General features: G+C 36.2%; 1 long non-coding RNA gene across 2 annotated transcripts in view; it reads left to right on the top strand.

Annotated features, from left to right (window-relative positions):
- Nucleotides 1–27463, top strand: part of LOC309847996 — a 161336-nt gene that overhangs the window by 65682 nt on the left and 68191 nt on the right. For both annotated transcript variants that reach the window (XR_014302777.1, XR_014302778.1), the window contains exon 2: nucleotides 19620–19823. This is a non-coding gene — a long non-coding RNA (uncharacterized lncRNA). The remainder of the gene's footprint in view (nucleotides 1–19619; nucleotides 19824–27463) is intronic.

The following is a 27463-nucleotide window of genomic DNA, read 5'->3' as shown; positions in this document are numbered from 1 at the left end:
CCAGCTGCTGGAATATACAAAAAGAGCAATACACAATCTTTTTTAAAAAATTTTATATATTTATTTATTTGAGAGAGAGAGCACACAAGTAGAGGGAGGAGCAGAGGGAGAGGGAGAAGCAGACTCCTGCTGAGCAAGGAGCCCTACTCCAGGCTCAGTCCCAGGACCCTATGATCCTGACCTGAGCAGAAGGCAAACGTCTTGAGTTTTAAAGCTTATTATAGCATCTGTGAGACTCATAGACTCTACAGTGATAAGGATATAGCCAGGAGACCAATGCAGAGTCTCTTCCAATTGCCCAGGTGAAAAAGAAGCTTGGTCTTGAGTGAAAAGAGTGAGATAATGAGAAAAAATGGGTTTTTGGATGTATGTTAAAGATTAAAACTTGCATGATTAAACTGATATGTTTAAGAGAAACATAAGAATCAACCAGTAGTCCCAGATTTATGGCCAAAGCAACCGAGTTCAGAGAGTTGGGTAGAGGAGGCTAGAGGAGTAGCAGCTCTGGGCGGGGTGAATTATTATGTTTGAGAAGTTTGAAATACCCATATATTACCCAAATAGAGATGCTGTAGACAGTTGGATATATGAGTCTAGGATTCAGAGGAATAAACAAGGAGGGGAATATAAATCCAAGATGCCTTAATGCTGTTGAAAGCATACAAAGACATGGGACTGGGAGATACATAGTTCCAAATTCCACTGAGAAACCTAGATGATGCCTTGAATGAATGTAGAGATATATGTTTGTTCCTGAAGAAGAAGATACAATGTGTTAACCTTATTTTTATCCTAGATTTTTAAAACGTGCTTTAAAAAGCATATTTATTGTGACTATAAGCAAAAAACTACAAGGTTTTTCTTTTTTTTTTTTTCTTTTTCCTCCAGAGGAGGAGACAGTGGGGAAAAATATGCAAACTCTTGCTTTTATTTTCTACTATTCTCAGATTTTTTTTTTAACTTTCCTCACTCCCATTACACAAAAGAACAAAATTGAATGAAAGAAAAGAAACAGACCAAAAAATTCCAATTTAGTGAAATAAGTACATTGCTACTACCTCCAAATTTAAACTATAGCAAATGCATGTGAAATGCAACAAAACCTTGACAGAGACAAGGAGGCACGCTGAGTACTACAAATATCATTGAAGTCCTGAGAAAGATACAGATCTTTCCAAAGGTCAATCTTTGAATAGTGAATGTCCAATAACTAGTTTGATTGATTAGTTTGGCTAAAAGCAGTGAAAATTTCTCTACAGTTAAAAATGTTATAAAGTCAGAAGATAAATTACAAAGCAGGAAAATATTTGCAACACAATCAGAATTTTCCTTATATGTGAAAAAGCTCTTACAAATCAACAAAAAATTCCAAGAACATGACAAAAATGAAAAAGGAAGCAACCATTTGTTGAATGAATAAAATTGACTTAGAAGCATATAACATATAATTTACTTAAGGCAAAGATTAAAAGTTTATTATACACAATGTTGAATAGAGTGTGGACAATAAGCATGTTTACCCACTGTTCTTGGAAGTTTAAAATGATCCTGTTTTTGAAGGACAAACTGGTAATCCTGCATTTGTTGTTACATAACATGTTGATATGTAACAGTCTACCAATGTGGAATTAAATCTTTGCTATGATGTTCTCTTTTGGCGCACTTTCCCAAGAATAGCATTTAATTGTGCTCAGAACAATATACCTAACTGGGATGTTCAATGTGGGTACATAAGTTATGTATCTCTACATACATAAACTCTATTGTGAGTTTAATAGACAGTAAGTAAAAATAAGTAGAGAATTTTTTTAAAAAAATGATTGTTTAGCCAGGTCAGTAAAAATCATGACAAATAAAAATAACCACAGGTTTCCAAGAGTGGAAACTCATTCTTAAAGTGACCTCAATCTATAACTGTAGCACTTGGCATGATCATTGGCACTCCAGAGGTTAGACCTCACTTTTGGCTTTGGTTGGCTTTTCATCCATTCACTAAAACAAGCCTCATTCAGCCACATAGAACTTGGAAAAGCAGATTTCTTAAATATAAATTTACAACCAAGACCTGCAGATATTTACAGAAAGCAAAAAATGGAAAAGACAAAAATTAGCAGTGGGGGGAAAATGGGCAGGGCACCAAAGAAAGATTTAATTCAGGAAACAAATCACTAAGATATACCCTTGGATTCAAGATCTATTGCTTTCTTAACAATACAATGATATGAAAAAGAACAAATTAAAAACCAAGATCACTGAAAATCAAAAGTGGGTTTGAGGGGTGCTCAGTTGGTAAGCGTCTGCCCTCTGCTCAGGTCCTGATCCTGGGGTCCTGGGATCGAGCCCCGCATCAGTCTCCCAGCTCAGCAGGAAGCCTGCTTCTTTCTCTTCCAGTCCCCCTGCTTGTGTTCCCTCTCTCACTGTGTCTCTCTCTGTGAAATAAATTAAAAAAAAAAAAATAAAAATCTTTAAAACAAAACAAAAACAAAAGTGGGTTTGCAAAATAAACAATTCAGTAGTAGGGCAGAATATTAGGAGATCTATATTTCCCTAATAAAGAGGGATCAGAGAAAATAAGGGAGGATTATGAGTAAGATAGAACTGAGGAGTTCTCCTAGGGCAGGGGGAAAGAAAATAAAAAGTGCCCCAAAGCTTCTAGAAAGAAGAGAACAGTTGTCTTACAAAGGATCAAGAATCAGCCTGGTATGTGACTTGCCATTATCTATGTCAGGATAACCAAGGGCAATGTAATAAGCTTTCTAAGTTTTGAGAAGAAAAAAATTCAACTGGATATAGAGGTTTATATCCAGACAAACTACTGTCAAATGTGAGGCAGAAAATGGCATTTCAGTCATGGAAAGACTAAATCTAAACTGAACCTAAAATAAATCCCTCCCATTAACATTTCTTTAGTGAATTAATTGGGAATTAACTCTCGAAAAGAAGGAATAAATCAAGAGAGAGGACAGTCATGGGATCCAACACATAACAGCTGAACTGAGAGAGCAGTTAGCAGCTCGTGCTTAGGAAAGGAGACGAGGAGAACCGGGAACACCCAATTTAGGCCAGTGTTGGAAAGTGGATTCCTCTCCTCCTCTTGCTGGCAAGTATTCAGTAAAGAAAAAGAGCTGCTAGCATGCAAAATGAATGAAAACATGAGGAAGTATTGACATTAGTTTGGGAGTTAAAAAAACATGTAACTATTTTCCAACTTGACATCATAGGACATGGGAAATGTAGAAAAGGTTGTAATGTTTGTATGTGGCTTGGCTCTGTGGTAACAGCATATCATCATAAAAATATAAACACTGTTTATTGTTTTTATTCTTAGAATCTACCTATGGCTAAATCACAAAATGCAGTTATTATCAACAGTGTTGAATTAACGTAATTGTAGAACTGATGGGTTGGAAGACAAGGAAGGAAGATTAGCTAATCAGAAATGACCATAGTTAATGGGAAAAATATTTAGTTTTATGAATTGTTTTTGAGGGACGCCTGGGTGGCTCAGTTGGTTGGACGACTGCCTTCGGCTCAGGTCATGATCCTGGAGTCCCGGGATCGAGTCCCACATCGGGCTCCCAGCTCCACGGGGAGTCTGCTTCTCTCTGACCTTCTCCTCACTCATGATCTCTCTCGCTATCTCTCTCTCAAATAAATAAAAAATCTTTAAAAAAATTTAAAAAAAAAAGAATTGTTTTTGAAATTGCAGAGGTCACCTGTCATGGAAGTGGTAATTGTGGTGGTATTTTACTAGGTAAAAGTGGGGTTCAGAGCACAAAGGTGTAATACAATGTCTGTGATCCTGGTCTTTCAACCTCAGGAGAAAAGCAATAGATAAGGCAAAAGGCTGACCCATATATACCAGTGCAAAAAGCGTATATATTATTTAAGAACAGCACCAAAGAGATCAATTTTAAAAATTGTGTTAAAGCTAATTCATTTAATTGTTTCTTCACTGTTCCACCGATCATTCAACAAATACTATTTGAATGCTTGCCATGTACTAAGCATTTTAGGAGCTGAGGATATAGCAAAAACAAGATGGGTGAGGTTCCAATAGGGCTTATACTTCAGAGACAGTAAGCAAAAAGGAAAAGAAAAACCGGGGAAGAAAAGGGAAAGAAAATTTCAAATACATGTTAACATGATTAAGATTGGGATAATAAGTTTTATCTTAGATTTGGTGGTCAGGGGAGGTCTCACTAAGGATATGATTTTGGGGCTGAGACCTGAACTAGGACCAGCTAGTGAAATGAAGACCAAGGAGCAGAACTCTCTGGGATTATGTTTGTTTGTTTTTTAAACAAGATGTGAATCTTACCATATACGATGTCATGTGATATGACTGTGTTATATAATTACTACAGGAAATATTTATCCTATAATATATCCAAATATACATAAATGTATCTTTTTACATTTAAGTAGATGAGTTGTTCTTGCATTATAAAAAATTAATAAAAATGACAGAATATGATATTGAAGAAAGCACACACGATAATCTCACATGTTATGATGCAGCTCCTTGGTCAGACCTAAAATTTAGCAAAAGAATAGATTATTGGTTATTGATGTGTTTATGAGATATTGAATATTTAAGTATAAGTCTTGTGGTGAAGATTTGCCTGTGGTGTAAATATTCTTCCAATATTTTGAGTTCCAGAATATCTTTCTCTTAAAATAAGAAGAAATTTGCCTTACTATGACTATTAGCCTTGCCAAGAAACTGCAAGATGGTTTGGCAAGTTATCTAGATTAAAGACAGATGCCAATATTTTATTTTGATCATTCATAAAATGATCAAAAGTAAATTTTATCTGAGTGTAGAGTGAATGTAAAACATTTTAGATTGCTCTTTTCCTTTTTATGTGTTATAGTATTTTGGAGCTGGATGATTTTTTTGTTAATTTTTACACCCAGTGTAGAGTGCTGTGTATCACCTCCTCATCTGATAGAACACTATCATTGTTAGTCCATGTAGCTTCTCTCTTTCTCGTTTGGCAGTTTATGCGTATATAATTGCATATGAGTTTGTATGTATATAAACATGCGTGTGTGTATGCATAGAAGCATGCATGAATGTTTGTATTCCTTTTTATCCCCATTTCCCAAGCCCATTTTTTTTTTTTTTACCTTCCATTGGGAACCATTTCAATATATTTGATGTGTATCATTTCCACAAATTATTGTAAACCTTGCATTGAACTTCTACGTGAATCTACTTTAACTGATGTAAATATGATTGTACTGTAGAACTCATTCCTTTTCTTGCTAACTCAGGAATATATTTGAAGATCTATTCATGTGGAATATTTAGTCCGTTACTTCTAAGACCTACCCAGTATTCCACAATGTGTATCCACTAAAATTTACTTCTCTTCATTCACTAGTGATGTTAGCAAAATTGCCTCTAATTTCTTACTGCCACAAATAACCCTCATATTATTCCTTATGGGTGGTATGAGACTTTCCCAAGTATATAGTTTCAGGAGTGAAAAGCTGGATCATTGAGATCATTTTGACTTGTCAATATTTGGCAATATAAATTGTTCTACTTTTTTTTTTTCCAATTTAATGGGTACAAAGTAATAAGTCATTATTGTTTTAGTTTGCGTTTTTCTTATTACTAGTGAGTTTAAATATCCACTCCTATGGAAAACCTTTTAGGGATTAACCTTTATGAATGTGTCTCTTCCTTTATTGATATAATTTGCCTATTTTCTGTCAGGGGTTCTTTGTTGATTTCTAGGAATTTCTTCCACATCATAAATATTATCTTCTGTTTGTTTTACATGTGGTGAATATCTTTTCTAATCTGTCACTTTAAAAAAAATTGCCCATTGTACCCTTCATTGAAAAGAAATTCTTTACTTTTATGATTTTTATTTTACAGTTTGTACTTTTGGAATTTTATTTGGGAGTCCTAAGTTGAAAGTTATTCTTCTATTTAAGACAATTGGGTCTTTAATCTATTCAGAATCCACTTTTCTATGTGGCGTAGTTAGTATTTTTTTCACAAATGGAGCCCATTCCACCAACTTTATTCAAAATTATCTCTTTCCCTGCTAATTCAGATACTATACTTTTTTATGTATTAGATTCACCTGTGTTTTTTGTGGAATCTGTTATGTTGCACTGGAAAATTTGTGTAGCTTTCCCCAAGTATCCTCAAGTTTTATATTACTGTAACTTTGTAATATGAAGTGATATCTACCAGGTTCATTGCCTTCTCTGCTCTTCCTTTTCACAGTTTAGGTTCCCAGGAATCTCTCTTCTATATAAATGTTAGCATGAGTTTGACAAACTGCTGAAAAACATCCAGATGTACTTCTATTTGGGATTACATTTAATTTTAGATTAATTTGGGGAGGCCCAATGTTTTATTTATTCCATTGTTCCCATCCCATAATATGTAATTTCTCTCAGTGTATTCAGACATTTTTTCCATTAATAGAATTTTAAAATTTTTGTCGTAGACGGCTGAAGTCATTTGTGTTAAATACATTCTTAGATATGTAATAGTTTTGTTGCTGTTATAAATGATTTATGTTTATTATCTAGATTATTATTATGAAAATAAAAAAATAATATTGATTTTTGTGGGGCACCTGGGTGGCTCAGTGGGTTAAAGCCTCTATCTTCGGCTCAGGTCACGGTCTCAGTGTCCTGTGATCAAGCCCTGCGTCAGCCTCTCTGCTCGTCGGGGAACCTGCTTCCTCCTCTCTCTCCACCTGCCTCTCTGCCTACTTGGGCTCTCTCTGTCTCTGTCAAATAAATAAATAGATTTTTTAAAAAATAGCTCAATTCTTTAAAAATAATAATAATAATAATATTGATTTTTGTAAATTGATTTTACACCCTGTAAACTTACCTCTTTTGTGAGTTCTAAGAATGTTTATTATTTTTGTGGCTTTTGGAGGAGGTGATTACAGTAATTATAAATAATAACAGTTTCTTCTCCTTTGTTCTTATCCTTATATTTCTTTGTTTTTCTTTCCTTACAACATTGGACAGAAGCTTCATTATTAATGAAGTTTCAGTTTGTCAATGCAATAGATTTTGATTTTTGATTCCAAAAATTAAAATGAATGTTTGTCAAATTTCCTCATTGAGGATATTATTTGCTACAGATTTTTGTTGCATGAGTGAACTTGTAAGGAAGTTAAGTCTAATTGTAGTTCATAATAGACATGTTAATCATATATACATTAAATGTTATTAAGTATTTTCTCTATTATTGTGAAAGTTATGTGGAAATATTATCATTTTATATATTTGGTAAATTTATCTAGTTTCACTAGGCTTCTAAATATAGTATATGGTTTTTTATAATGCTTCTTTATTATTTTTTAAATTACTGCTGTGTCTGATGTAGTTTTCCTATTTAATTTTGTATTTTGTTCATTTGGAAACTTTCTCTGATTTGTGCTTACCCTTCACTCAATAGAAAGTTTCAAAATTTTCAGATAAAAATGTGTTTTTTGTTGCTATTTTCAAGTAATTTATAGCCTTGTTGAATAGTAATCTGAATGGTCACAGTATTTGCAATATTGCTATCTTATGGAAAATACTGATGCTTTTTTTGGAATCATACATAAAATTAATTTTTGAAACTATTCCCTGAGCACTTGAGAAGATGTTAAATTCTCTGCAATTGGAGTATACAATTTGATATATATCTGTCTTTGTGATTAGTGATTATATTTTCTATTTGGGCACCTGCTCTATCTTGAAAATTAGTGCTCTTCTATTATCTCTTTGCTTTTCGTGTACTTTTTATTTGATGGAGGAGTTTGGTGTGTTACAGGTAGATATTGTATATTGTTATATTTAATTTTATTTATAGCTTTAAGCTTAAGAGTGTATTTATTTGTACTATTTAATGCATTTTACTAAATTTTAATTTACGTAATATCAGGATCATGACCCTGGATTTCTTCTTGTTTTTATTTGACTGTCATGTCTTTATTCATATCTATATGGTAGTTTTTAGGACTCATTTGTTTTAGGACATCTCTTTTTCAGAGCAAAGATTTGGGCTCTGCTTTGTAAGCTAAATTAAAATTTTTCTTTAATAGGTTATTTAAGCGCACTCATATGTTAATATGATTGCTATGTTTGGTCTCAACTGTCATATTATTTTCCAGATATATACATTATGCTATATTTGTCATAGTTTTTCTCTGCATGATACATATTCCTTGTGATTTGGTCAATTACTTATTTATTTTTGTATTTGAGCAGATTAGTAATATTGTTCCAGTGGATGGCTTTGAACTTACACGTTAAAAAAAATCCTTTTAATCCCCTGATTTTTTATGTAATATTTAGTTACCTTATTTGTCAGCATTTAACAGTGTCCTTTAACCTCCTCCTCTCAGCTCTGTGGCAATAAGCTCTAGTCCCACTTTGTCCCCCCCGGCCTTTCTTCTCATTTCACTTGTGCTATTTCTACCATCACACTAGAAACATTTACACATCAGTCTTCCACATTTGTCCCTATGCTGCTTAATTCTTGGTTTTCCATTCATACATATTAAATTTTCATCATTAGTTCATTTATTGACGTTGTTTGAGTCAACTGTTAAGCTCATCCTCTAATAGATTCCTCAAGAAAGGCAATTAGATACAGAATTTCTCAATGTTTTCTACAGCCTTGGTACTTAAGGGATAGCTTGCCCGGTCATAATATCCTTGCCTTGATTCACATTTTCTTCCATTGAGCAGTTTTTTGAAAGCTGCTCTATTGTTGCCTTTAGCTTTTGTAAGTTCTTTGATTTTCTTTTCTTTTTTCCTCTTCTTTCTTTTTTCTTTTTGGCTTAAAAGCCTTGGCATATTTTTTCCTTATCTTTGAATCCTAACAATCTCACTCGTGTCTGTCCTGGTGTTGACCTTTTTCAGTTCATTTTACCAAATACCAGGCAAGCCCTTTCAACATGTAGCTACAGGTCTTCTTTTATATTTGTAAATGTGTTTTCACTTATAATTTTGGATACTAATTCTTTTCCTTTGTCTTGTTTTTTCTTTTTCTGGGTGAGCCGTTACAAATATTATTCCTTTTTTTCCCCCCCTATCCTCACTTTCTCTCCATTTTCCCTGACTTTGACTTCTACTTTTATTTCATTTTACTTCTCTTGGTTATTTTCCTACCTTTTAATTTGTTTTTAACTTTTTAAAAGGATTTTATTTATTTAGTGGGTAGAGAGAAAAGACACGGTGAGTGAAGGAACACAAGCAGGGGGAGTGGGAGAGGGAGAAGCAGGCTTCCCACTGAGCAGGGAGCCTGATGTGGGGCTGGATCCCTGACCTGAGCCAAAGGCAGATGTTTAACGACTGAGCCACTCAGGCACCCCATTTCCCAGCCTTTTTAAATGTCTCATATTAAATTCATATTCGAGTATATTCTTTCTAGGGCCACTCACAATTTAGTCTTCATTATTGACATAATTTTGGTTTTTTCCCTACCATTTTCTGCCTGTGTTCCGTCTTATTCTCCTTATATTTCTTCTCATCTTTAGTTTTTGAATTTCTGATTCAAAGTGGTATTTTAAAACCCTACATGTGTGAGCATATTTAATTCCATCTATGGTATTGTTTTCCATTTTTCTTTAGTTTTCGTTGTGTGTGCGTCTTTGGGGTGGGTTCTCATTAGTTGAACTTTGTTGGATCTATTAACACTTTATAAATCAGAGATGCGAATTTTGCACTGGCACATTAAAGATAGTACACAAAATGTATAATGTTTGATATATAAGTCCTTTTTAAGGAAAAGAAACTATCTTTTTAATCATGGGAAAATGAACATGTGGAGTTTACTGCTCTTCATTTCTGAAGTGGTTATCCCTGGTTAGTGGGCATCTCTTCTATCTGGGGTAATTCACAGAAGTGGCAGTGATCACATTTAACCATCAAAGTGCAAGGAGGTTGTTTTTAGATAGACGGCGTCTGAATTCAAAGCCACTTCCTAACTGAAATCATGTTCTGTGAAAGAGGAAAACAGGTTTTGGTGGATAGGTAATCTTTTTTGCCTCATCAAAAATGTGCTAATCTCTCATAGGTTTTATTTTCTGTTTTAATTACTTTTGAGAAGAGAGACACCTTAGATTCTTCACAACACTTTTCTTAAACAGTGTAGTGTTTATTTTTCAAACACATATGCAAACATACACTTACACACACAAAATAGTTAACCTCTCAAGTAAAGCAATACAGTGATGGGACATTTTCCTTTGGAATTGAAAGAGGCATGGTCTGGTCTACCACGTATTTAGTACTGTACAGGAAATTACCCTCCCCAGATAAGTGGTATTATACCAACTTATGTGATTGTGGCACAGTGAAAATTTATTACTTGGAGGTTTCCCAAGCAATTGCACTTAGATGTTAGCCGAGGCTACATCATTTGAAGGCTTGAATAAGTCTAAACGACCCACTTTTGAGATGCCCCACCCAGATGGCTGGCAAGTTGGTACTACTTGTTGGCTAGAGATATTGGCTCTTCTCTATCTGGGTCCCTCCATTACTGCTTCCATTTCCTCATAGTTTAGCAACAGACTGCCCCTTGCATGAGAACCCCAAGAAACCAATACATTTTATAGCTTACTTTCAGAAGTCATACATCTTCATTAATGCCATATTTGTTGATTACACAGAGACAAAACAACACTGATTTAATATGGCATTTACAAGGGCATGAATCAATGGAGGCCATCTTAGAGATTAGCTACTAGATACAGGCAAGGGGAATTAATCACCTTTTGGGCATTGCACCCCTCAGAAATACTGGGACCAACCTGTTTGTGACTTTCATTGAGATGAGGTCTCCTGATGTTAGTAAAAAGCCTGTTTGTAAAAAATTGCTCTACATATCAAATGTTGAGAAATATTTCTGAGAATCCTGTAAAATCTTATCAAGATGTCTTTGAGAAAAAAGTATTCTCTTTTATAGATAACAAAACTAAATGTTTCTCTTGGATGACTTAGTGGTTATACTAGTTCTACTGGCTTGTCATCTTTTTTTTTTTTTTTTTTTAAAGATTTATTTATTTATTTGACAGAGAGAGACACGGCCAGAGAGGGAACACAGCAGAGGGAGCTGGAGAGGGAGAAGCAGGCTTCCCGCAGAGAAGGGAGCCTGGCTCAGGGCTCCATCCCAGGGCCCTGGGATCATGACCTGAGCTGAAAGCAGACACTTAACGACTGAGCCACTCAGGCACCCCCTAACTTTCCATCTTTTTTTTTTTTTTTTAAAGATTTTATTTATTTATTTGACAGAGAGAGATCACAAGCAGGCAGAGAGAGAGGAGGAAGCAGGCTCCCGGCCGAGCAGAGAGCCCGATGCGGGACTCGATCCCAGGACCCTGAGATCATGACCTGAGCCGAAGGCAGCGGCTTAACCCACTGAGCCACCCAGGCGCCCCCTAACTTTCCATCTTAATAGTAATATTTAACCTGACAAATATTAATTTAGCAAGATTTGTGTTCTTGTCCTGAAATTTTTAATTACTCTAAATATGATATTAGTAATTATCTTAAAATCAGAATATAATTACTGTTTATCAATTTTTTTCCTACATTTTAAAAATTCAGGGGTGCCTGGGTGGCTCAGCCAGTTGAGTGGCTCCCTTTGGCTTGGGTCATGATCCCAGGGTCCTGGGATCGAGCTCTGAGCCCTGCATTGGGCTGCTCAGTGGGGAGCCTGGTTCTCCTTTGCCCTTTGCCCACTGCTCCTCCTGCTTATATGCTCTCACACTCTCTCTCTCTGTCAAACAAATAAAAAAATTTTTTAAAAACAAAAAAAATTAAAAATAAAAATTCAGTTCAGACTCAACTTGCCTTGTATACAAACTTTTGCTCTATGCCTAATTTCTGATCACTCAAAAACATTTATTTGACAGTTATTTGTTTATTAACTTATAACCATCTGCCATGACATCCTTGCCTCTAAATAGACAAAGGGAGATTTATAATTTAGTTGCATAAAGTAAAATTTGGCACTGTCTCTATTCCTTACACATTTAATGGAGCACAGTGATGATAATATGACATCATCTTGTTGGTAACAAGAAGGGTGCCGATGATGATTGTAGGATGGTGTGATTTAAAAAAAGTGATGGTAATGATCTTCCTACAACTGTGAAATAGTTTTAGAAAAGATGTGCTTCTTACTGGTATTATCTTTTCATCATAATTCTGAGATAGATATTCATCCTATTTTGCATATGGAAAAAATTATAGTTCAGAAAGATTAAATAATTCATGCAGCTTCACATATGAATCAAGTGCTTCTTTGGAATGAAAAGTTAGTTTCTTTAGGTGATTGTTATGTATCAGTGTAGGTTCATCAATTGTAACAAATGTACTGCTTTGGTGGGAGATGCTGATAATGAAGGAAACTGTACATGTGTGAGCCAAGGGAGTATATGGATGCTATCTTACCTTCTTCTTAATATTGCTGTGAACATAAACGTGCTCCAAAAAATAAAGCCTTTAAAAAAATTACTTTCAACATTGCATCACACTTAATAAAGTTTCCCAGCTGTAAACATTATGAAGTATCTAAAGTATTATTCCTATTATCATTTTTACATTTTTTTATTACTACTCAGTTTTCAAAGTCTTTACATTTAGGTTCTCATTTTGTTTGTCCAATAGGTTAAGAGACAATGGTATTATCATCTCAGTAGTATAAATGAAAAAATGGAAGTGAAGAGGAGAGAATGAAGTCACTTGCTTAATGTCGCTAAATCAAATAGCTTTCCAAGTATAATCTGGTGACCCATGAATTAGTAGCATGATAGTAATAATAAACCAGCTTCACACACTTTTTTACTGTAACAGTTCAGTCATTTTGATATATAACCTAATGGTTCAATTCCCACAGAGTTCTGCTTAAAATTCTCGCCTGCACAAATTTATCACACTGCAATAATTTAGTTTGTGTAACTGAAGAGATTGTTTAATAGCAATTTCCTTACTAATTTCTTTCTAATGACAAATTACTTTAATACAATAGATTATAACAATTCACCCTCTACCTTAAGCAATGAATAAATTGCTATTCACATATTGCTTTTCAGTTTTCAGTATTGCTTTTCGGTTCCAGATATTTATAATTTTCACTAAAATTTTGTGTGTTTTGACTTATTGGGAACATTGTATTATAAAAATGTTCCCAAATGACTTTATTGTTTATTATTCAACAAAGACCTTTTACAGTGTTGATTTCTTTTTCTGTGTAATTGCCTTTCTAGTTGCTCAGTATTTTAAATACTCATTGCACCAGGGGATTAGAGAATCAACCATGAATTATTAGGATCATAAATCCTAGTGACACATTTTGATTAAGAAGAGCAACAGAGACCATCGTGTATGCTGTGGTACATTGGCCAAATCCTCTGACTTTGTCATTGAGATTATTTCTCCAGCTGCAAATTAAGCTGTTGACAAATCTCAAAACAGCCCCTCTCAGGGTATTGCTCTCTACCAAGAGAGCTTCCTTATCCAAGTCTATGCCTATTCTTGAGATAAGCTGCATCCAATGAATGGCAACTTTGAGAGTACAAAAGCTCAGACCAGTCTCCATTTGAGATACCTCTGAAGGGATGTCTCAGCTTCAGAGCTTCCATCGATGTTCTGGGGCTCTGTTGCAACTGGGTCACAATTTGATTTCTTCCTCTGTTCCCGAGATAGTGTCTCAATAAATCTGCACAGAGGAGTGACTTATGTATATTTTTTCCCAGCTTGAAGAATGGCACTGGAGCTCAGCTTCTCCAGGCTTTCTCCTATGCCAGGGAGCTCTGAGACTGTTTATAACCAACAAGGTCTCTAGTGGTCTTAAAGTCTCCAGGAGGAGGGTAGCTTTCTTTCCCAGAAAACTCCATAAGGAATTGATATCCTGAATCCAGACTTTCAAATACTGAATACTCTTTGTATTTCCCCACTGATGAGACTACTTCCTCATATCTTTGGGGAGGAGAACATTCAGTGTGGGAGAGGGGATTCTCCGAATCAGAACCTACAACAAAGCTCTTGGTTGTGGCATGAGATAGTGGGAAGATTGGGGAACCATTTGATCTCTGTCTGCTGACCCTTGGTTATTTGAGCTAACTTTCCTCTCATAACAGCTATTTCCCAACCCATCTCATGTGGCATGAAATTTATCTGACCCATGGCACTAATAAAACCCACTGGGCATGACCCATACCTCCCTGAGTTATTTTCAAAAATAAATGATAAGATGTATGAAAAAGTTCTTTAGTCCATGGATCTGGCACTAAGTAAGTGTTAAATAACTTCTATTATAGTTATCATTATCAGTGTGGCTACCCTTTTATTTCTGATTGTTCTGGATGATTAAATCATTGATTTAATAAGTTATTTAAGTACCTACTTTAAATCAGGCAGCACTGTAGAATATAGCGGTGAGCAAAACACAAAAATCTGTGTCCTTATAGGGTTTCTATTTCATGGGAAGACAATAAACAACACATTATATAAATACATGTAACATGATAATGGGGACAAATTCAAATGAAAACATAAAGTTTGGAATGGGAACAAAGTGTTTCAACTTGGGGCCATGAGGAATAAAGTGTGCTTTTAAGTAGAGTTGTCATTGGAAGGAATAAAGTGTGCTTTTAAGTAGAGTTGTCATTGGAAAGATTACTAATACTGTGATATAAGAGCAAAACCTCACAGAATAGGAGAGTAAGTACAGGGGATGTGGTTAAGGGGTAGGTGTTCTAATTAGGAGGAACAGGATGTTCCTTGCATGGCTCCTGGTGAGAAGTCTGTTTGTGTTCTCTTTGCTTCTCTAAATTAAGGGTTTTACTTGTTTTGCTTCGTTTTGCCTTTGACTTTCTGCAGTTTGAATATGATATACCTAGGTATATCTTTCCTTCCTTTCTTCTTTCCTTTATCCTGCTTGGTGTTCTTTGACTTCCCTGGATCTGTGATTTGGTGTCTGAATAAATTTTGGAAAGTTCTAAGCCATTATATTGCAAAAATGTCGTCTGTTCTATACTTTCCTTGCTCTCCTTCTGGTTCTCTGATTCTGTTTATGTTAAACTTTTTGAAGTTGTCTTGCATATCTTCAACAGTCTTTTCTGTTTGTTTTTGTTTTCTTTTCTTTTTTTTTTTTTTTCTTTTCTTGCTGCATTTTAGTTTGGGTAGTTTCTACTGAACCCCCTTAAAGCTCAGTGATGCTTTCCTTAGCCATGTCCAGTGTACTGATGAGCTCTTTTAAGGCATTATTTACTTCTATTGCTATGTTTTTTATTTGAATCATTTTCTTTTGGTCCTTTCATAGTTTCTGTATCCTGCTTACATTAACCATCTGTTATTGCATGTTAAACTACTTTTCCACTAGAGTCCATAACATATTAATCATAGTTATTTTAAGTTCCCTGTCCAAAATCTGTGTCAGATCTGAGTCTGTTTCTGATGCTTGATTTGTCTCTTCAATCTGTTTTTTCTTCTTACCTTTTGGCATATCTTAAAATTTTTTTTTGAAAGCTAGATATGATGTATTAGGTAATAAAGTTTAAGGTAAATAGGCCTTTATTGCAAGGACTTACATTAAGCTGACTAGGAACTGGGTTGTGTTTAATGTCTATTCTAACTGTAGGGGCTAAAGGTTTCAACTTCCTCTAGTATCATTGTTTTTTTTCCTCCTGTCGTAACTCTGATTATTGTCTAAGTATGCTCGTCAGAGACACTCTGTGTTTTATGGCTCTTTCTGCTGTAGCTCTCCATTGTTAGATCAGATCCTTGCTGGTGTAATGGAAAAGTATGGGCCAGAGGAAACTTTCTATTATCTTGTGATTAAATGTCGGCTTCTTCAGTGAGTCTCTATCTCTTCGGATGGGACTCACAAAGTGTTTCTCCAGAAATACAGCGTCCCTATTCATTATAAATACAGGAAGGTTTGAGGGCACTGGAAGCAGGAGGAAATCCTTTTTCCCCAGGTGGTATATGGGTCTAGTAAGGACTTTAATCTGGAATAGTAGGACTTTGTCATGCATAACATTTTGGGTCTGTTTTTTTTTCTTAATTTTTTATTTTTTATAAACATATATTTTTATCCCCAGGGGTACAGGTCTGTGAATCACCAGGTTTACACACTTCACAGCACTCACCAAAGCACATGTCCTCCCAATGTCCATAATCCCACCCCCTTCACCCAAACCCCCTCCCCCCAGCAACCCTCAGTTTGTTTTGTGAGATTAAGAGTCACTTATGGTTTGTCTCCCTCCCAATCCCATCTTGTTTCATTTATTCTTCTCCTACCCACTTAAGCCTCCATGTTGCATCACCACTTCCTCATATCAGGGAGATCATATGATAGTTGTCTTTCTCTGCTTGACTTATTTCGCTAAGCATGATACGCTCTAGTTCCATCCATGTTGTTGCAAATGGCAAGATTTCATTTCTTTTGATGGCTGCATAGTGTTCCATTGTGTAAATATACCACATCTTCTTGATCCATTCATCTGTTGATGGACATCTAGGTTCTTTCCATAGTTTGGCTATTGTGGACATTGCTGCTATAAACATTCGGGTGCATGTGCCCCTTTGGATCACTACATTTGTATATTTAGGGCAAATACCCAATAGTGCAATTGCTGGGTCATAGGGCAGTTCTATTGTCAACATTTTGAGGAACCTCCATGCTGTTTTCCAGAGTGGCTGCACCAGCTTGCATTCCCACCAACAGTGTAGGAGGGTTCCCCTTTCTCTGCATCCTCGCCAGCATCTGTCATTTCCTGACTTGTTGATTTTAGCCATTCTGACTGGTGTGAGGTGATATCTCATTGTGGTTTTGATTTGTATTTCCTTGATGCCGAGTGATATGGAGCACTTTTTCATGTGTCTGTTGGCCATCTGGATGTCTTCTTTGCAGAAATGTCTGTTCATGTCCTCTGCCCATTTCTTGATTGGATTATTTGTTCTTTGGGTGTTGAGTTTGCTAAGTTCTTTATAGATTCTGGACACTAGTCCTTTATCTGATATGTCGTTTGCAAATATCTTCTCCCATTCTGTCAGTTGTCTTTTGATTTTGTTAACTGTTTCCTTTGCTGTGCAAAAGCTTTTGATCTTGGTGAAATCCCAATAGTTCATTTTTTCCCTTGCTTCCCTTGCCTTTTGCGTTGTTCCTAGGAAGATGTTGCTGCGGCAGAGGTCGAAGAGGTTGCTGCCCGTGTTCTCCTCAAGGATTTTGATGGATTCCTTTCGCATATTGAGGTCCTTCATCCATTTTGAGTCTATTTTTGTGTGTGGTGTAAGGAAATGGTCCAATTTCATTTTTCTGCATGTGGCTGTCCAATTTTCCCAGCACCATTTATGAAGAGGCTGTCTTTTTTCCATTGGACATTCTTTCCTGCTTTGTCGAAGATAAGAGAAAGGACCCAAATAAATAAAATCATGAATGAAAGAGGAGAGATCACAGCTAACACCAAAGAAATACAAACTATTATAAGAACATACTATGAGCAACTCTACGGCAATAAATTTGACAATCTGGAAAAAATGGATGCATTCCTAGAAACATATAAACTACCACAACTGAACCAGGAAGAAATAGAAAGCCTGAACAGACCCATAACCAGTAAGGAGATTGAAACAGTCATTAAAAATCTCCAAACAAACAAAAGCCCAGGGCCAGACGGCTTCCCGGGGGAATTCTACCAAACATTTAAAGAAGAACTAATTCCTATTCTCCTGAAACTGTTCCAAAAAATAGAAATGGAAGAAAAACTTCCAAACTCATTTTATGAGGCCAGCATCACCTTGATCCCAAAACCAGACAAGGATCCCACCAAAAAAGAGAGCTATAGACCGATATCCTTGATGAACACAGATGCGAAAATACTCAACAAAATACTAGCCAATAGGATTCAACAGTACATTAAAAAGATTATTCACCACGACCAAGTGGGATTTATTCCAGGGCTGCAAGGTTGGTTCAACATCTGCAAATCAGTCAATGTGATACAACACATCAATAAAAGAAAGAACAAGAACCATATGATACTCTCAATAGATGCTGAAAAAGCATTTGACAAAGTACAGCATCCCTTCCTGATCAAAACTCTTCAAAGTGTAGGGATAGAGGGCACATACCTCAATATCATCAAAGCCATCTATGAAAAACCCACCGCAAATATCATTCTCAATGGAGAAAAACTGAAAGCTTTTCCGCTAAGGTCAGGAACACGGCAGGGCTGTCCATTATCACCACTGCTATTCAACATAGTACTAGAGGTCCTAGCCTCAGCAATCAGACAACAAAAGGAAATTAAAGGCATCCAAATCGGCAAAGAAGAAGTCAAATTATCACTCTTCGCAGATGATATGATACTCTATGTGGAAAACCCAAAAGAGTCCACTCCAAAACTGCTAGAACTTATACAGGAATTCAGTAAAGTGTCAGGATATAAAATCAATGCACAGAAATCAGTTGCATTTCTCTACACCAACAGCAAGACAGAAGAAAGAGATATTAAGGAGTCAATCCCATTTACAATTGCATCCAAAACCATAAAATACCTAGGAATAAACCTAACCAAAGAGACACAGAATCTATACTCAGAAAACTATAAAGTACTCATGAAAGAAATTGAGGAAGACACAAAGAAATGGAAAAATGTTCCATGCTCCTGGATTGGAAGAATAAATATTGTGAAAATGTCTATGCTACCTAAAGCCATCTACACATTTAATGCAATTCCTATCAAAGTACCATCCATCTTTTTCAAAGAAATGGAACAAATAATGCTAAAATTTATATGGAACCAGAAAAGACCTTGAATAGCCAAAGGGATATTGAAAAAGAAAGCCAACGTTGGTGGCATCACAATTCCGGACTTCAAGCTCTATTACAAAGCTGTCATCATCAAGACAGCATGGTACTGGCACAAAAACAGACACATAGATCAATGGAACAGAATAGAGAGCCCAGAAATAGACCCTCAAATCTATGGTCAACTAATCTTGGGTCTGTTTTATAGTGATCTCTATTCTTTTCCTCTTTCTCCCAAAACCAAAGGGGAATTTTTCTCAGATCCTCACTGTGACAACCTGGTGGTGCTCCTGGAGATAAAACCAACAAAAGTGTGTCTCCTATGTGTCCCTTCTTCTCATACTCACCAACACTCGGGCTTCAGCAGTTTGTCAAAATTATTATTATTACCTGTGTACACAGCTCTAGTGGCTTCTGTTCCAGGTAAGCAGATATCAGCTAGGACTCTGCATTCCCCTGTCTCTCTAGATTTCAGGGTTGCACTTTGCCCTGTGACCTCTGTCTCTGATGGAAAAACCATTGATTTTCAGCTTTTTCTTATTGGAATGATGACTTTGATGTCTAGTTAAAAGTAAAGCTCCTCCAGGACTTTTTATTATTCTTCTTTACCTTAATTTCATTATGTTCCATTTATATTCTTTGGAATTTATTGAGGCTTACTCTGTGACCAAGCATTTGATTAATTTTGGTAAGTGTATTATTCTCTACCTATTGGGAGCAATATTCTACAAAGATCAAATAGGCCAAGAGTTGTGCTTTCTAGATTTTCTATATGCTTGTTCATTTCTTATCTTCTTTTTCTCTTTTCTTTTCTTAGAAAGGGAGAGAGAGGTGGAGGGCAGAGGAAGAGACTGAGAGAGAATATTAAGCAGGCCCCACACCCAGCATGGAGCCTGACACAGGGCTCAATCTCACAACCTTGAGGTCATGACCTATGCCAAAATCAAGAGTCAGTTGCTTAACCAACTAAGCCACCCAAGCACCCCTCTGATCCTCGTTTTAACGAGCTATTTTGAATAAGGTATGTTATCATATGCCACTCTCATGTGGGTTTATTTCTCTTTGGTTCAGTCATGTTTTATTGTATGGATTTTGAAGTTATACTATTGGGAACATACACATCTTTAGAAATAGTATATTTTCCATTTGTTTTCCTAGTTTCTACAGTGACTACACCAGTCTGCATTACCACCAACAAGGCACAAAGGTTCCTTTTTTTCCACATCCCTCAACAACACTTGTTTTTTCTTATGTTTTTAATACTAGCCATCCTGAGAGATGTAAAGTGATGTAAGATGTAAAGCAAGATGTAAAGTGATACTCATTGTGATTTTGATTTGCCTTTCCCTGATGATGACTGATGTTGAGCATCTTTTCACAGGTGTGTTGGCCATTTGTATGTTATTTTGAAGAATGTTCATTCAGATCCTCTGCCCATTTTAATTGAATTATATGGGGAGGAGGGTTGGTGAAGAGTTTTATCAGTTCTTTATATATTTGGGATTGTATATGTCATTTACAAAAATCTCCCATTTGGTAGGTTGCCTTTTTGTTTTGTTGATGGTTTCCTTCATGTGCAGAAGCTTTTTGTTTTGATATAGTCCCAGTAGTTTTTTTTTTTTTTAAGATTTTATTTATTTATTTTACAGACAGAGATCACAAGTAGGCAGAGAAGCAGGCAGAGAGAGGAGGAAGCAGGCTCCCTGCTGAGCAGAGAGCCCGATGCAGGGCTCAATCCCAGGACCCTGGGATCATGACCTGAGCCAAAGGCAGAGGCTTTAACCCACTGAGCCACCCAGGTGCCCCTGGGGTCCCAGTAGTTTAACTTTGCTTTTCTGTCCCTTGCCAGAGGAGACATATATAAACAAATGTTTTTATAGCTTATTTCAAAGAAATTGCTGCCTGTGTTTTCTTCTAGGAATTTTATGGTTTCAGGTCTCACATTTAGGTCTTTAATTTTGAGTTTATTTTTATGCATGGTATAAGAAACTGGTCCAGTTTCATTCTTTTGCATGTAGCTGTCCAATCTTCCCAACACATTTATTGAAGAGACTTCCATTGTGTATTCTCAATTTTTATTAATGTCTCTTGCCTCAAAGTCTGATTGGCTGATTGATACAACTATACCAACTTTCTTTTGGTTTGAATTCATTCGATGTACCCTTTCCTATCTATTACTTTTCAATGTTCTTATTTTTAAGATGTCTCTTATAAAAATGATATGTTTACAGTTTTATTTTTATCCAGGTAGGTACTGTTTTATTTTAATTTGAGAATCTAATCTTTTACATTTACTGATATATTTAGAATTATTTCTGCCATCTTACTATTTGCCCACTGAGTTACCTATTTTGTGTTTTTTATTTTTCTGGGTTTTCTTTCTTTAATTTAGGTGAATCAATTATTTTATTATTATTCTTTATCCCCTCTCTATTAGCATACTACTTATACCTTCTTTTACTATTTCATTAATGGTTACTTTAGATTACAAGAATTTAAGAGTCCTTAACTCATTCCATTCTAAATGTTGATTTTTGCCTTACCACATCTAAATAAACTCCATTTGCCACTCTTTCATCTTTTCTGTAATATTGTCATGCATTTTACTTCTTGTGATGATGAGTTTTATGTGTCATCTAGCCTAGGCTCTATTGTCTACCGATTTAATCAAATACTAAGTATTGCCATGAAGGTGTTTTGTAGAGTAATTAACATCTTGAATTAGTTACCTTAAATAAAGGGGATTGTCCTCCATAATCTGAGTGATATTTAACTAAGCAATTAAAAGACCTCAAGAGTAAAACTGGTATTTCCCTGAGGAATAAGAAATTCTACCTTTACCCGCTTTGCGGGAGTTTCCAGACTGCTGGCCCACCCTACAAATGTCAGACTTGCCAGCCCCACTTGTTTGTCACCTCTTTGCAATCAATTTCCTTCTGTATCTTGCTCTCTCTACTCATAATCAAGTATTTATAAAAGGCAAGATTTTTGTTGGCCATGCGTTTGCTACCTTAGAACAGTTTTTTTCCACCTAAAAAGTATCATGAGATTGACTGGTTGCTCTTCACTACATTAAAGAAAGTGATGAAAGGAAAGAAGGATTTTAGAGGCAACTTATTCTTCACTGAGTGTCCTACTCTGGCCCATTACCAAGTGACCCAAAAAGCTGCTAGCTTTAAGTGGGGCCCAGAGCAAGGGGAGGCTCTACCACTTCAACAGGTGGTCTAGCAGATTTGACGTTGCTTAAAGTGCCAGTGGCACAGAGAGATGATGTTTAGAGACTTTGGCGGGCCCTGCAGGTGGGTCCCAGGGAGGACCCAGGCCTTTGGAGCCAATCCCTGCCACTCCCTATGGCTAAGAACACTCTTTTTGAAAAGTAGTTTTGGCTTCTTCTGAGACTTAGTGGAAACTGGACATTTTACAGCAAGCCATGAAGTTGCCATGCAACCTGATCTGAAGTAACTTCACTCCCAATTCTCTGGCTCACAATCCAGCCTTTCACACCAGGACTCCACTGAACCCCATTTTCCAGTATCAAGAGACATGCTGGCTCAATGTGTACAAAGAATTTAATTTTATTCTGTTCTAGGGGTAGGATGTTCCTAATTGCCTGGCTCCTAAGAATGCAGGTGGAGATCTGAATGTCTCACCTTTTTATATATGAGCTTTCAACCAATTCCACTTATTCCAGCACTTTTATTCACCTCTTTTCTCAGGGATTCTGATTACTTGATTTCCACTGGAAATTCTTGACAAATTCTTAGCCTTTAACTTTTTCTGCTCTTCTTACAACTACTCCACCTATTATTTGTCTTCTAAAAATTATTTTTTTTAATTTTAAAATTTTTTTTATTTATTTGACAGACAGAGATCACAAGTAAGCAGAGAGGGAGGGAGGGAGAGAGAGAGAGAGGAAGAAGCAGGCTTCCTACTGAGCAGAGAGCCTGATGCGGGGCTCGATCCCATGACCCTGGGATCATGATCTGAGCTGAAGGCAGAGGCTTTAACCCACTGAGCCACCCAGGCACCCCTGTCTTCTGAAAATTATTTAAAATCTTCCAACGCACCTATCTCATCTCCAGTTGTTTTTGTCCTGGGTCATTTCCTTCATTCTTGGACATTTTAGTAAGTTTGAGAGGATAAATTCATGGAACCAGTCTATCTTATTTAATGTTATTTCTGTATTGGCTTTTAAAAATGAGATTCTAATGCCATTTCTAAAGTTTTAAAAAATTTTTATAATGGGATAATAGAAAAGTAAGATAAATTAAAAGTTGTGACTAGCACAGGCATCGCTAATATCAATTAAGGAGGAAAAGAAAAAGAATTTTTAATTTTATCAGTTATTTAGAATAAGCAACATAGTAAGAAAACAATATGGGTCTTTTTCTTTGTGTTTTGTAACATTTGGACAAAATCTTCTCTTGGAGTTAGGGCAGTTTTGGCTTCTTTTTCAGAATGAAAGCCTGATGTTTGCCTTCACAATCAATTCTTATTTCCTCCAATTTGGATCTGATAAATCTTTACTGCAAATGGCAAATGAGGTCAAGAGACACCTCAGGAGACACATCTTCAGGCTTCCACCAGATGCTCTTTGACACTCAGGGGCCTGGTGAGAATAGTCAGGAGGGAGACAGTATGGAAAGGGTAATCACTTTCTAAAAGTTGTCTGGCTTTATGGTTTAAAATATTGGTGATTTATCAGGTCCTTGTCAGTTATAAATCTCCAGGAGTCTAAAACAATAAACTGCCATCAAGATAGAAGCCTATATTCAGGGACTACTTCTAGCCTGGAGCAGAGTATCTATTACAAATTTATATAATTTACAGAATTACAGAAATTTCTAAGACCTGTCTGGTTAAGAGGCATGTTTAGGTAACACAGAAATAAAAGTAATGATATTAAGAGTCACTTATGGTTTGTCTCCTGCTTTGGTGAGTGCTGTGAAGTGTGTAAACCTGGTGATTCACAGACCTGTACCCCTGGGGATAAAAATATATGTTTATAAAAAATAAAAAATTAAATTAAAAAAAAAGTAATGATAAATATGTTGCAGGAAAGAATTAAAAAATCACAATATCTCAATAAACTGAATTATAGGAATAATCTAAAAATGACAGTATGTGTTGTCTTTTACATCTTCAAAGTTCAAGTTAATAATATCTACCATTTATTGAGAGTAAAATGTATTGTGCTAACCCAAGGTATTATGCTAAGGATGTGCGTAACACATCTTTTTTAATTATAGCAATCCACTCAACAATTATTTTCTGAGCATTTGCTATGGACCAGTCTCTATCCTTTGTGCTTAAGATACATCAGTAAACAAAACATTTAAACACCTTGGCCTTGAACAGGCCTAGAGATGACTATCGATTCTATTATTCCCGGTTTTTGGAGGAAGAGACAAAGTAAGCCATATTCTGTAAATCAAATTCTCCAAGCAGTTGAAGTGGCAGTAAACAGTTCAATCCATATTCTCAGTATCATGCAAGTTGAATTTTAACAAAACAAAATAATTATGTAAAGAAAAGAGGTAGTGTACAATACTTGTGAAATAGACAAATATAATTGACAGCAAACTCAACATATGTCAGTATTCTAATCAGGTTGACAAAGATCTACAGGAATAACATAATGGTCAAAAGCATGAGCTTTGAGATTAGACAAACTCAGTTTCTTTTTTTAATTTTATTATTTTTATTATTCTTTTTATAAACATATAATGTATTATTTGCCTCAGGGGTACACGTTTGTGAATCATCAGGCTTACACACTTCACAGCACTCACCATATCACATACCCTCGCCAATGTCCATAACCAAACCATCCTCTCCACACTTCCCATCCCCCCAGCAACCCTCAGTTTATTTTGTGAGATTAAGAGTCTCTTATGGTTTCTCCCCCTCCCAATCACATCTTCTTTCATTTTTTCCATCCCTACTCCCCAAACCCCCCACTCTGCCTCTCAAATTCCTCATATCAGGGATATCATATGGTAATTGTCTTTCTCTGATTGACTTATTTTGCTCAGCATAATACCCTCTAGTTCCATCCATATTGTTGCAAATGGCAAGATTTCATTTCTTTTGATGACTGCATACTATTTATATATATAGTCATTTCTTCTTTATCCATTTCATCGGTTGATGGACATCTAGGTTCTCTCCAAAGTTTGGCTATTGTGGACATTGCTGCTATAAACATTTGGGCGCATGTGCCCCTTTGGATCACTACATTTGTATCTTTAGGGTAAAAACACAGTTGTGCGGTTGCTGGGTCATAGGGTAGCTCTATTTTCAACTTTTTGAGGAAACGCCATGCTGTTTTCCAGAGTGGCTGCACCAGCTTGCATTCCCACTAACAGTGTAGGAGAAAGTCTCTGCATTCTTGCCAACATCTGTTATTTCCTGACTTGTTAATTTAAGCCATTCTGACTGGTGTGAGGTGGTATCTCATTATGGTTTTGATTTGTATTTCCCTGACGCCAAGTGATGTTGAGCATTTTTTCATGTGTCTCTTGGCCATCTGGATGTCTTCTTTGCAGAAATGCCTGTTCATATCTTCTGCTGATTTCTTGATTGGCTTATTTGTTCTTTGAGAGTTGAGTCTGGTAAGTTCTTTATAGCTTTTTGATAAAGCCCTTTATCTGATATGCTGTTTGCGAATATTTTCTCCCATTCTGTCAGTTATCTTTTGGTTTTGTTGACTGTTTCCTCGCTGTGCAAAAGCTTTTGATCTTGACCCAGTAGTTCACTTTTGCCCTTGCTTCCCTTGCCTTTAGCGATGTTTCTAGGAAAAGGTTGTGGCAGTTGAGGTCAAGAGGTTGCTGCCTGTGTTCTCCTCAAGGATTTTGATGGATTCTTTTCTCACATTGAGGTCCTTCATCCATTTTGAGTCTATTTTTGTGTGTGGTAGAAGGAAATGGTCCAGTTTCATTCTTCTGCACATGGCTGTCAAATTTTCCCAACATCATTTGTTAAAGAGACAGTCTTCTTTCCATTGAATATTCTTTCCTGCTTTGTCGAATTAGTTGACCATAGAGATGAGGGACTATTTCTGGGCTCTGTATTCTGTTCCATTGATCTATGTGTCTGTTTTTGTGTCAGTACCATACTGTCTTGATGATGACAGCTTTGTAATAGAGCTTGAAGTCCGGAATTGTGATGCCACCAACGTTGGCTTTCTTTTTCAACATTCCTCTGGCTATTCGGGGTCTTTTCTGGTTCCATATAAAATTTAGGACTATTTGTTCCATTTCTTTGAGAAATTGGATGGCATTGTGATAGAGATTGCATTAACTGTGTAGATAGCTTTGGGTAGCATAGACATTTTCACAATATTTTTTCTTCCAATCCATGAGCATGAAATGTTTTTCCATTTCTTTGTGTTTTCCTCAATTTCTTTCATGAGTACTTTATAGTTTTCTGAGTACAGATTCTTAGCCTCTTTGGTTAGGTTTCTTCCTAGGTATCTTAATGTTTTGGGTGCAATCATAAATGAGATTGCCTCCTTAATTTCTCTTTTCTTCTGTCTTGCTGTTGGTGTATAGAAATGCAACTGATTTCTGCACTATGATTTTATATCCTGACACTTTATTGAATTCCTGTAAGAGTTCTAGGAGTTTTGGAGTGGAGTCTTTTGGGTTTTCTACATAAAATATCATATCATCTGCAACAAGTGAGAGTTTGACTTCTTTGCCAATTTGGATGTCTTTTATTTCATAGCCGTGGATCATGGTTTAAGGTAACCCTGATCTTAAAGCTCACTCTTTGGCTCTGTCTCTGCAGCCAGCTTTCCTGCTCTGATACCTGGCAGCTCTGCCACACTCAGACACCCCTGATCTTTCTGTGACCCTGCGGGACCTGAGACCATGCTGTCCCCACAAGGGCTCCACCCCTGCTTAGCCTCTGGAGTGATGTCCTTCAGTGGAGCAGACTTCCAAAAGTTCTGATTTTGTGCTCCCCCGCTCTGCCATTTGCCAGGACCTGGCCCCTCCCACCATGTTTATCTTCCTGTGGCTTCAGATTCACTTCTCCATACATCCTACCTTTCAGAAAGTGGTCAATTTTCTGTTTCTAGATTTGCTGCTCTTCTTCTCTTCTATCTCCTATTGAGTTTATAGGTGTTCAGAGTGGTTTGATACCTATCTAGCTGAACTCCTGGAATCTGATATCATTTCAGTCTGCTACTCCTCTGCCATCTTGCTTTGAGTCCCTGACAATCAGTTTCAAATCCTGGTGCCCCCATTAGCTGTGGGACCTTAAGCACATATATTGCTTTTGTGGCCTCAGTTTGTTCAACTGTGAAATAAATATATACTTTCCAAATCAGGGTAAAGATGAAATGAGCTAATATGTGATGTAATTAGCATGGTCTAAGCACATTATAAGTGTACAATAAATGGTAGCTATTAATCCTATGTGACACCAGTATAAACATATTATTGAGAAAAGAGAGGTCTTAAAACTCCTTTTACACATGGCTTAAATGTATCAATGTTTTTTATTTAGTTCCAAAATTCACAGTTTAAAAAGTCTTAAGATAAATTGGAGATACCTAAGGGAGAGACTATGATATTGAAGGAATTCAATTCCAATTATCAATTTATTAATTATGTGATAATAATATTCAGGCACTGTGCTCAAGGCTATCACAGG

The sequence above is a fragment of the Mustela nivalis genome, assembly GCF_964662115.1.
Source record: "Mustela nivalis genome assembly, chromosome: 14".
Classification (NCBI taxonomy): Eukaryota; Metazoa; Chordata; class Mammalia; order Carnivora; family Mustelidae; genus Mustela; species Mustela nivalis.
The sequence above is the reverse complement of the archived record's forward strand: the minus strand, read 5'-3'. Positions and strand labels throughout refer to the sequence as shown.